We start from the raw sequence: 11559 nt of genomic DNA, 5'->3' as shown, positions 1-11559 counted from the left end.
AAGACTGTATTGTTGGTTAGAGAAGTGGGGGACTGAAAGGCGGGGGATAGAGCTCTCCTCTATCCTTTTTGACTCTCTTCTCCAGTGTTTGGGAGTGGTTTGGGGGTTGTGACCACATCTCTATGCCGGTTGAGAGCAGCTCTCTAGACCAGCTTTCTGTATGTAAAATAAAGAGTACCGCTGAGTGAATGACGCACTGGCAACAGGAGGACTGTTAGCGTTTTTGCTTTTAATAATCTGGGGAGAGAACTCATGCAGTTCAACCTCGACAGACCCCTCTCCTCCCACCCCCAATTTGGAGAGTTCTGGGAAGAGAGAGCGCGTTCTGAGCTTCCAGCAATTTGGATAGGACTGAACTTCTACTTCCCCAGGTTCCAGCGTGGAGTTTCTAAAGAGAAACAAGGCGCGATTGTTACGGACCAAGGCTTTGGTTAAGAAAAGGGTCTCGCGCGCCCTTGGTGCCCCAGCTCTGGGCGCTTTCTTTCACCGGAAGAATTAGGTGCCTTACTGCGGCCCACCGCGCCCCCTAGGTGAGGCTGAAAACTTTTCTCGCGGGGCCGGGCCTAGCTCCGCCCCAGGAGGGCGGGACTCCCCGCTGGGTGCAGGCGGGTTCCTCCAACCCGCCTCCCAACCCTCCAGGAAATGGTGGGGGCGGTTTGCCCTCTGCAACTGAGATCCCCTCCTAGGAGTTGCCGTTTGCTTCTGCTGGCGTCGCGCCGCTCCCTTCCCTGGAGTAAGATGCAACTCCTCCTGGAAGCGAGTGGACTGACGGGATTTCCTCAGCGGAGGGTAATGGAACCAAAGTCGTAGGAGTTTTTCTGATTTGTCAGTGTACAGTTAAGAACCTAGGCTTTGGCGAGAGAGGACGGGAGAGGGAGGGGGAAGGAGGGGGGAGGGGGAAGGAGGGGGGAGGGAGGGAGGGGAAAGGAGGGAGGGAGGGAGAGAAAGAGAGTGAGAGAGAACTCTCGGTCTAATCCACGCTTTCTGCTTCTTTCAATTTGGAGTTAGGAAATACTGCGGGATCAAATTGGGTACAGCAAGGACCAGGGTCATGCCAGACTTTACCCTTTTACCCTCCTTGAGTTTCCTCTGGTGGTTTCGGAAGAAACCCGGGCCCAGCCGAAACTGGGTCTCAGCCTTTTTCCAGGGGATCGGTTGGAAAGGGGCGAGGGCGTGCCTGGGGAGCATCCCGCTGCGCAGCGAGTGCGCGGACCCCGGCCCTCGGTAGAAGACTAGGTGTTGGTTCTTGCTCTTTTCCGCTGAGGCGCGCGGGCCTAGTCAGCTGCGCCCTGCCGCAACAGCGCCTTCTAGCGCCCCGAGGATTGGCAGCTCGGGTTCGCCTGGAGAAGGGCCCCTCTCCTGCGGAGTTTTATGAAAATATAAAAATTGAATCCCGGCCCTAGGCGATTTGGGCTCCTAACATGAAGGGGGGCAGCGATGGAATCAGAAAAGTATGCAATCTGGTCTCTTTACCTGTTTCCGGGCTTGAAATCCAGTTAGATGTCTACTAGGGTAACCCCAAGGCGCTCACCCCATGAGGGCATTTTTATCCACTCTGGGGGAAAAGTTGCCAGGGCAAACATTTCAGAAAGGTCCCTCGTGCCTGATGTTAATTACAACTGAAATAAATTGTCTTTCTTCATTTTTTCCCTTCCCTAATGTAGGGATGGGAGATAGGATATAATTTATTTCTGTTGACAGTGGGATAATTAAGTACATTTTTGGATTACTATGAATTGGCTGCTGAGGGAGGATCACTTTCCTCTAGTGTCAGATGGAGCATTTAGACTGGGCCCTGGGACAAGACAGTGGCCTTGTCAAGGGCTTTTATCCAAGCCTCATCCCAATCTGAACCCACTTCTTTCTTGACCTGGGATGTGGAGGACAAGGTTGAAGGAGGCCAATTTAGTGGGTAGAGCAGCCAGGGTCAGCTGAAGCCAAGCTTTTGGTTTCATGAAATTTTCTTTCCTTTTATTTCTTTTGCAACCCTCCAGAGTACCAGTGTCTGTGAAGGTAGACACTTAGAAATTAACTATTAATGTATTAAAACCATTTTTACCTTTTTGAAGGATGACTATTAGGAAAGGGATGTTACCCCATGGTGTAAGACTGTATATTGAGAGAGATGTGGAGTGGGAAGAATTAGAAGAAAAAAGGATTTTGGCAAGGTGCAGAAAGCAAAGATACCAATTTATTAGTGTCTAAGCAGACTACTCCCTACTTACAAGCTTGTCTTAACAGGAACTGGGAGAGTCTGAGCTATTGTTTATAAAAAGTATGACTTGCCACCCAGTGGGAAGTTCTGTAGGGAGCATCATGAGACTCACTGTTGTAGTAAAATAGCAAGCATGCTCTGACTCATGCTTGAGATATTTTCTGGGAAGGAGAAAAATGTGTTCATAATTAAAATACTATGTGCTAGGCCTGTGTTAGACATTTGAACATACAACTTTTCATTTAGTCTCATGTGACTTTCAGGAGTTAGGTTTTATTGTCCACTTTTCATAGATTTTGAGAAATTGAAGCTCAGAGAGGATCCTTCCTTCCCAAGGCCTCACAGCTAATAAGTTTTCAAGGTTTCAAGTTCACATCTGTTTGGATTCCAAATATGCTTTCCACTAATAAACCAGAGAGTGTACTACTTTACACACACTATGCTATTTTGATACTTATAATAACCTTGTTAAATAAATTTGACCTGTGTTAGTCCCATTTAACAATAATAAATGTAGAGTCCTTAGACTGTAGGGTTCTCAAACATGAGTGTGATCCAACATCTAGAGACTGATTCTATCAGCCCATCTGGGATGGGGCCTGGGTCTGTGGTATCTCACTTTGAAACTGGTATTTTGGGAGTGTATTTTGAGAAGTACCACTGCTGTGGCTTGGGTGTGTTTTACCCTCAAAAGGTTGATGTTTTGGAAGCATGGTTTCCAATGTGGTGGTATTAAGAGGTGGTGGGACCTTAAAGATGTGGGGCTTAGTGGAAGGTGGTTAGGTCATTGGGCATGCTCCGGGAAGGGATTAATATAGTTTTCTGGGGATCTCCATTAGTTCTTACGAGTTGTTATAAAAAAAGAGTAAGCCTGGTCCCTAAATCTCTCTCTGGCTTCCTATCCCACCATGATGTCCTCCACCACTAGTCCCTTAACAAATGCCAAATTGAGATAGCTGTCCAAAATTGGACATTTAGTCTCCAAAACTGTGTGCTAAATAAACCCATCTCTGTCTTTTCAATACTTACCTTCAGGCATTTTGTTACATCAACAGAAAATGGACTAATAGAACTACAACAGAGGATGGTAACTTGCTTAAAGTCATTAGGACTGGGGCAAACGGTTAACAGACTTCTGTTCTCCTTTCCTCTCCTTCAAGATCTCAGTGAAAGTTGATGGCTTCTTTATTGGAATTCATATAGTTAAACCCAGAGGCTGGCATGGAGAAAGAAATTTCTGAATATGGTAGCAGATTGATCTCCCAGAAGTCACTAACCTAGGAAGTGTCTTGGGGTTTCTTCAAATCACTTGCATCTGACTAACCTGGAGAAACAAACTCAGGCCCTTCAGTGAACAAGAGACACCCAACTGCTGGGACTCAACAGCATGCTTTAAAAGGAAATACCAAACAGAAAGTATGAGCCACACATGTGGACTTGTAGTCTCCATAGTGGTGTGGCTTGGAAGTGAGTGGGAAACATGGTGGAAGGAGATAAATGTTTAGGCCTAACTGGAAAATACAATTTAGGAGATGCTTTAAATCAGGAGCTGTAGGAATATGGATCTGGCTTATTCCAGTGCCTAGGAATAAGAATGTGCCTAGCCTGAACTGCACCCACAGCAGGTAAACATGGCCTTTTTTTTTTTTGCTTCTGTCACATTAACCTCTGTGAACAGAATTTTCTCCCTGGAGCAATTCTTCTGCTTATCTGTTTTTTAGGCCAATGCAAATGTTAATCACTAAGATTCAACCAAATCACTGTCCTGAATCTTGAAAAATAGGGTTTTTGAAAGCAGAAGTAGGAGATCCTTACCTGCCAAGTTATTCCTAGGAGATTATGGTAGAAACCAAAATATTTAGACCTATATCTAGCTTGGTCATTAGGCATTTAAAGCCTATCTTAACTGTGGTAAATCATGTTTTTGCATTATGCATGAAATAATTTGATATGTGTAGTTTTAATAGCCCATTATTAACTGTAAATGGAGTATTCACCAGTCCGGCTGTTTGAATGACATACATTATGTGTTAATCTAGGTAGTCCAGCAACATAAATGTATTTAATGACATGAAAAAGCCAGATTTTTCACACTTTCCTGTTATTATATCATATGGCACCAATGTATTTGAAAGGTAAGCTGCTCCCCTGCAGTAAGACACTTGAAAAGAGTTACCTTGTTTTTATTTCTTTTTTCTTGTCCAGGAAGATAGTAAATATCTACATTTTTTTTAAAAGCCTGGTACAAGTAGGAACTAGGAATTAGAGAAAGAATTGACAGAATTTTTTACAGGCCCAAAGTGTTGGCTTCAGGTCTTAGGGAGAATTATGAAATTGGAAAAGTCCCAGCAAGACCTTCTGCCCCTCAAAGTAACCATTGTGACATCCTGCTAATACTTGAAATCCTACTAATGGTAATTTGTTTCTTTGCACAGCTCTTGAAGCTCAAGTGATTGTTTATGATTTAGGGTGAATTAATTTATCCACTTTTCCCTGAGATTATATTTTGGTTGACTTGAAGGTATAAGAGTGTGAAGATGCCGGATACCTGGTCACAATCCACTAGGAGAAAAAGAGCAAAAGAAAAGGGCCTAGGGATAGGGATACAGCTCAGTTGGTAAAGCACTTGCCTAGCATGTAAAAAGTCCTCATTTGATCTCCACTACTAGAAAAAAAGAAAAGTCCCCAGAGGAAGATCTACTTCCTTCACAAATTTTCCAAGGGTTAGCTCCTGCCTGGCACTAGTTGAGATACTACAGAGACGCAGGTCAGGTGCCAGTGAGACTCCTTACATTCCACTTGGGGAGACAAGATTAATATTAATATTAATGTAACAGAGGATAAGATGGGACAACATGCAACCAGGATTAATATGATACTATGACAACAACAACAAAACCCCCCAAAACAAAATAACAAACATTTCTTGAATTTTACATTTTTTTATTTCAGAAGTCTTCAGAAATGAGTCTCCAGCAGAGGCATACAAAGAAACATGGAGAAGAATAACATAAGGGCAAAGCGAAAGCACTAGGCATCATTGCACCTGCCATCAAGAACTGCTGACGTCAGAAACACATCAGCCTCTTTTTTTGGTGGCTGGTCCTGATTCATCTTTTGGTGGAAACATCACTTGGTTGCACTTAGTGATGTCCGACCCAGATGGTACTTAGTGCTCAGATCATCCTTATGCTCCTCCCTTAAGAAAAGCAATGCTAACTAATATAATTGGTTTGATTCAGGAAGTGAATAGGACCACATTTTCTAGGGGAAGATGCTGTGCCATACAGGTCAGTGCAGAGTGGGTGGGCATTGATTTATCTTTTATCTCTAGGAATATGGTAAGATTTGGTGCTTGTGCATGGGCATGGTAAAGGTGGAAATGAGCTGGAGGTTTCCTGGCTTACTTGATCAATTTAGCAAAATAATGAGTGACCTGGTCTCACTTCTTACAATAGTTTTTTTTTTTTTAATTGTTGAGATTTGGGGTCCAAACTGAGGTAGTAATAAAGTATTACTTTGAGGGACATTTCCTTCTCTTCCTCCTGTAATCATGTTCCTTAGGAACCTCACGGGAAGGGTGGCTTTGTTCATATTCTCATATTTTAAAAGTTTTCTGTCTCTTCTCCAAGGATAATCTTGTGTTATCATTTGGGATTCAGCTCTAGTTCTTCCTCTTTGAAAATGTCTATTCCATACTCAGTGATTTTTCCTTTCTCGGATCTTTTCCAACACCTGGGCTCTCTCCTACCTTCTTGTCATTTACATACAGCCTTGCTGCTTGCTATGTCTGCCATGCTAAGAGTGTCCTAAACTGCCAGCTAAATACAAATATCTCAGTAGCCCATGGCTGCCTCCTGGAGAACAGGACATACACCACAGTGAGTTTATTCCAATTTTGTGTTGCTCTTTGATGGTTTAACATGTTGTTTTCAGGGCCTTTGAGGTTACCTTATACTTTGACATTCACAATAGCATGTAACAAAGAGATGAGAACTTAAAGGATGGTCGGTAAATATCTGCTGACCTTTGACTTATTTCAAGATACGCATCTTAGTTTTTTTCTGTACCTCTGACCCTCAGATGATTTTGTATGTTGGCTTTGCCATGATACTGGGTATGTTTTGAGATTCCATCATCAGCCAGGGCTTGGGAGTGATAAAACATGGAAAGGAACTACAGTGGACATACTGCATGCTGAGGAAATAAGTGGAGATGGATTGTCCTTGTCTGTGCTGCCCTCACTATCAACAGGTCTAGTCTATTTCTTACTCCCTTGAATATAGGCTGGCCCATGATTTATTTATTTATTATTTATGGTTTAGTGTATCGAACCCAGGGGCACTTGACCTCTGAGCCACAGTCCTAGCCCTTTATTTATTTACTTTTTAAAAATTTGAGACAGGTTCTCACCAAGTTGCTTAGGGCCTTGCTAAGTTGCCGAGGCTGTATTTGAACTTGTGATCCTCCTGCCTCAGCCTCCCAAGCGGTTGGGATTTTAGGCGTGTGCCATCTTGACCCATGATTTATGTTGATATATTTCACAATATCATGAGCTGTGATGAAAGTTATGTTGTTCAGGATTCTGAGTCTAGTGTCTTCTAACTTCTGCTTCACTCTTTTGGGAACCCAGCTACTAAACAGAGAAGCTTGGGTTAGACCACTGAATGATGAGAGACTTCACAGAGACAGAGGTCAGCCCCCTAGCCTTTCTGGTTAAAGTGAGGCCCTCTTAGATTTTGAAGCTCTCCCTGGCTCAGCATTTGAATGTGGCCACATAAGTTAGCACAGAATTGCCCAACCAAATCACAAGATCATAAGTAACAAAAAGTTTTTTTGTTTTCAAGCCGTTGATTTGGAGTTGTTTATTCAAAGCAATAAGTAACTAAAAGCAAGGCCTGTGTTTTAAGTTACTAAGATTTTGGCATCGCTGATCTTTAACTGAAGCTTAACTTGACCTATACTGACTGATAAAGCTAACGATTATAATTTAACCATATAACTTGATTTATTCAAATGGGTTTATTTTCATTAATGATATATTTTAATTTGTTTCTATCATTTTATTGTGTGTTATTTGTCCAACTTTTCTTCTTTTTCATCTTTTTCTTCATTTTATTTCTTTTTATCTTTTCCTTTTCCTGTGTTGATTGAATATTTTTAAAATTCAAGATTATCAGTTGAATTCAATTCAACTTACACTTATTTTAGTTTATCATCTTTATGTTCTTTAATGATTACCAGGGTCATTTAAAATTGCCTAACTTACTTAACAAACCTAACTATCTTAATTATTTTCCTGAATGATACAGTGATTTTATCAAGCTTTAACTGATTACTTCTTGCCCAACTTGTTGACTGTGTTGCTCTGTGTTTAATTTGTTGTACTTTGGTCTTATTTTTCAGTCATACAAGGTAAACATTATTAATATTGTCTTAGATGGTGAATGCTTATTTTTATTTACTCACACATTTACCTATATATTTATAATTATTTATACATGCATTAATATCTTTTGTCTCTCAGTTTTTTACTCACATTTCAGATTTTATCATTCGTTTTTGTTTTGGGAATGACTTTCTGTTGTGTGAAGTACATTTCTTTAGAATTTCCCTTAACAGGGCTTTTTGGTAGTATGATCTTCCCTTTTGTTTCTCTCTTGTCTATAAGTTATTTTATTTTCACTTAGTTTGACAGGTCATTTTTCTGGCTGTAGAATACTAAGTCCAGTGTTTTTCTCTATCAGCACAATAACAATATGAGTCCCCTTGTTCTGGCTTTCACTGTTGCCCTCATAAGTTAGCTACCATTTTAACTGCCATTTTGTTAGGTGAACTCTCTTTCCTTCCTGGCTATTTTAAATATTTCATTTTTGTCTTGGTGTTTTTCAGTTATAGCATGATGTGTATAGGTTTTTAAATATCGATTAAGATTACTTTGGGCTCCCTGATTTTGAGGATTCCTATTTTTCATCATGAGAACATATTTCGAAAAGTTCCCAGCCACTGTCTCTTTAAATGTCCCTTCTTACATATTCTCTATTGTCTCTTTTGGGAATATAGAAGTCTGCTTTATTCTATCCTGCATGCCTTGCAAATTCTCTTCCTGTCATGATTTCTGGTTAATTTCTTTAGACCTGCCTCCCAGTTTATTATTCTCTCTTTGGATATATCTAATCTACGACTTAAAACAATTCATTGAAATTTAAGTTCAAATTATTATATTTTATTTCTGGAATCTGTCTAATTCTTCCACATATTGTTGGTTGTCTTTAATACCTTTTGTGGCTTACAGTTAATTCCCAAACATCCCTTTTACTTCACAGTTACAGTTAATATAGTTAGTAATATTGTTTATTTTGTGTCAACTGATTCCATTATCTGAAGACTTTTTTTGGTTTGATATGCTGTCTATAATTCTGATAGTTCTCACTCATAGTGTCTTGGTTTCTTTTCTTTTTTTTTTTTTTCTTTTTGACTGTGAGTTACACATTTTCTTTGTACCTTTATCTATGGGAATTCTTTATGAAGTTATATAAACATCTAGAAAGAGTTTACATTTCATTTTGCTAGTCACCTATACACTATGAGCCCAGGATCATTTAAAAAAACAAACAGCACCCGCCCTCCAAATGAAACAACTTTATTGAAGTATAATACCAAAAAATTTACCCATTTTAAACATATAGTTTATTGAGATTTGGTAAGTTTATAGTGTTATACAACCGTCATAATGATCCAGTTTGAAAACTTTTCCATATTTCTCCAAGATCTCTTTGCCTGTTTATAGTTTTTTATATTCTTATACCTCAGGCCCCAACACCTATAAATCTACTTTCTTCCTCTGTAGATTTGGGGTTTTTTTTGACTGTTTTATATAAATGAAATAATACAATATGAAGTCTTTTATACATGGCTTCTTTCACTTAGCATAATATTTCTGAGGTTCCATGTACTTAGGATAATTTTAGGCTTGAAATTTGCTGAACCTCATAAGTAGCATGAATTAAGATCAACAAGGGCCAGCTTGGAGACACAGATTTTTCCCTCCATCCAATGCTAATGCTGAAGTAGACAAGTTTCCCTGTTGACTCTTTCTGAGTAGCAGATTTATTGATAAGTGACCCTCTTGCAGAGGGTATATCTCTTTGTGATCCCACCTTTATGTTAGATTCTCAACTTATCTCCAGTGTGGCCATCATAGTGGAAACTCAGTGTCTCCAGGTTTCAGAAGAGACCCTGGGGCAAAGCTAGCCTTAGCCCACGGCCCTAGACTTTTTCCATTTACTTCATTTTTTGCTCTCTCTTTTTCATACAATTGTGTCAGTTCAGCAATGCTTTCAGAAATATATATTTTTTTGTTTCCCCCAGTATTTTCATATATTTTAGTAGAAAGAAACCTTCAGAGTATTTCATTTGCTATCCTGCCTGAGATAGAAGGCTGACATGTTCCTTCCCCTTACAAGTGTCACTTTTTGCCTGTTTGGATCTCAGGTTGAGAATGAGGGGGAATCTTCCCATTCCCATCTCAGTCTCTCCTTACCATTGCCACCTCCTCCCTCTCCCCACTTACCTGTACAGTCTGATCAGTACTGTCATTCATGTGTCCACTTTGTTTAGCAGCAATTTACAATCACATCGGTACATTCATTCCCTCATATGCCTTTGCTAATCCTTTGCACTCCTGGTGGGCCAGGAAAAACAGCTGTTTCTCAGACTGCAGTGAGAGTTGCTAAGGTGTCTGTTCAGCTTAAGGCATGTCATATTCAAAGTTGAGATGGGAGGGGCAGGGATTAGAGCTGAATAAACTGAGGCTTTGAGAGGCAAAGTGACTTGCTGAGTTTCACAGACAGCTGGAACTTGAACTCAGACCCAGAGATTCCCTGAGACAGTGTTGTTTCTACCATGTCTTTCTGCCCCTTCTTGGTGACAGGGAAACTGGTATGGGAAAGACTAGCACTGATGCATTCATTGATTGAAGAGGTAAAGTTTTGGAGGGTCCGTGAGTTTTCTTCATCTTTGACTTCTGCATCTCATTGCACATTGTTATGTGCGAGTAGCAGTTGAGGAAAACAAACACATGAGCAAAAAACCCCAGCTGCTCACTGTTTCTGTTTTTAAACAATATGGATCATTTTGTAGGGAAATTTCTCACTTCTCAGCATGTTAGAGATGGCCTGCTGGCTTGACCCTTTAAGTGAAAGCAAAGGAAAGGTTACCCCAAAGTCTTAATCCCAGTCCATCAGCCCCTCTTTAGTAAGTTTCTTACCTCACTTTGGGGGAAGGATGATGATATTAATGTCCTTTCTAGCAGTTTAAAAAAAAACCAGACAAATGTGGCTTAGAGTGAAATCCTCAGTGATTGAAAATATCATTAGAAACAGGCTCCTGGTGTTCATTCTGTCATTTCCAAGGGCTTCTGATGAACTTCGTTTATGTGATGCACTGTGTGGAGCTGGTGGAAGCCCAGGACAGTGTGTGTGTGTGCGGTGACAGAGTTCCTTCTGTGGAGAGAGGTGGGAAGATAGAGGCAGGCGGGTGTCACCTACTCATTTGAAACTGGGGCAAGCCCTAGACAGGACCTGCAGGCTTGCTTGTGGTGCAGTTCCCAGGCCTTACATCCAAACCAGCTCCAGATTTGTCTGCCTGGTGCCCAAATAACGCACTGGTGAGACGTTAAAGCATCCAGTAGGGCCATCTGAGTCAAGGAGATGGACAATCACAGCCATGGGGGGGGGCGGGGGAGTTACAACTAGGAAAAAAAAAAAGCAAGCAAACAAATTAACAGCTGTTGGCCTGAATTCAATAGCTAAAAGAAAGTGGGAAGGAGTGGAGATAAAGAAATACAGCAAAAATTCTCTGTCTCTGTCTCCTGCTCCCCATACTTTCTGGGAAAATCAGATTTTTTGTTGTTAAAAAAGATCCCTGTGTAGGTTTGAAAAAATTGAAGGCAACACCAAACCCCTTTCTTCATGCTAAAGCACAAGCTCCTTAGGGTCTAATTTGCATGTAGGTAGATTCAAAACAGCTCAAGTTTTGCACATCTAATTGGATGGAATTTGAGTCTTTCCCTGAAGCTGTAAAAGAAAAAGCAGGCCCCAGAAACATGATGAAGTGCTCTTTAGGTGACAAAGACTGAAACTGCCGTTCTTAGGGCTCGCAGGAGATTCCTACAGCAGCCTTCAAGGCCACTCTCCCAAGGCAGTGCTGAATTGACACTTTTTTGTGCCTTACATAAGTAAGAAATGCACAAATGAACATAGGTGCAGCAATAAAAATCACAATGAATAATTGGAGCCGTTTCCAAACCTCATGACCTGATTTTGTTTGCATTGGATTCCCCT

General features: G+C 40.9%; 1 long non-coding RNA gene across 1 annotated transcript in view; it reads left to right on the top strand.

Annotated features, from left to right (window-relative positions):
- The first annotated feature begins 591 nt into the window (after nucleotides 1-591).
- The window catches only part of LOC144370114 (uncharacterized), a 35335-nt gene continuing 24367 nt past the window's right edge, over nucleotides 592-11559 (top strand). Inside the window, exons 1-2 of the long non-coding RNA XR_013430054.1 lie at nucleotides 592-789; nucleotides 5168-5380. This is a non-coding gene — a long non-coding RNA (uncharacterized LOC144370114). The remainder of the gene's footprint in view (nucleotides 790-5167; nucleotides 5381-11559) is intronic.

This window comes from Ictidomys tridecemlineatus, chromosome 13 (genome assembly GCF_052094955.1).
Source record: "Ictidomys tridecemlineatus isolate mIctTri1 chromosome 13, mIctTri1.hap1, whole genome shotgun sequence".
NCBI lineage: Eukaryota > Metazoa > Chordata > Mammalia > Rodentia > Sciuridae > Ictidomys > Ictidomys tridecemlineatus.
Note: the sequence above shows the minus strand (reverse complement) of the source record. Positions and strands in the feature narration are given on the sequence as shown.